Raw genomic sequence first — 434 nt, forward strand, 5'->3', positions numbered from 1 at the left:
ACAACGGAAAGTCATCAAGTGAAGGATGAATGACTACTTGCTGGGAATATTATAGAAGTGGATCAGTGGACAGAGTGCCAAACTTGAAGTCAGGAAGACCTGAGTTCAAATCCAACTTCAGATCCTTACTAGGCCTGTGATTCTGGGCAAGTCACTTAACTGCTGTTTGTCTCAGTTTCCTCATCTGTAAAATGGGGATACTTCTTCCACTGGTTGTTTGATAGTAACTGTAAATAGTTTAGCATAGTATCTGAAATTTAGTATAATCTTTCTCCTCCCCTTTCTACTTTTCCTCTTTCTCTTCCTTCTCCTTCTTTTCCTTCTTCTCCTTCTCCTCCTCCTCTTCCTTTTTCTCTCCTCCTCCTCCTCCTCCTCCTCCTCCTCCTCCTCCTCCTCCTCCTCCTCCTCCTCCCCCTCCTCCTCCTCCTCTTCCT

The sequence above is a fragment of the Gracilinanus agilis genome, chromosome 2 (assembly GCF_016433145.1).
Source record: "Gracilinanus agilis isolate LMUSP501 chromosome 2, AgileGrace, whole genome shotgun sequence".
Classification (NCBI taxonomy): Eukaryota; Metazoa; Chordata; class Mammalia; order Didelphimorphia; family Didelphidae; genus Gracilinanus; species Gracilinanus agilis.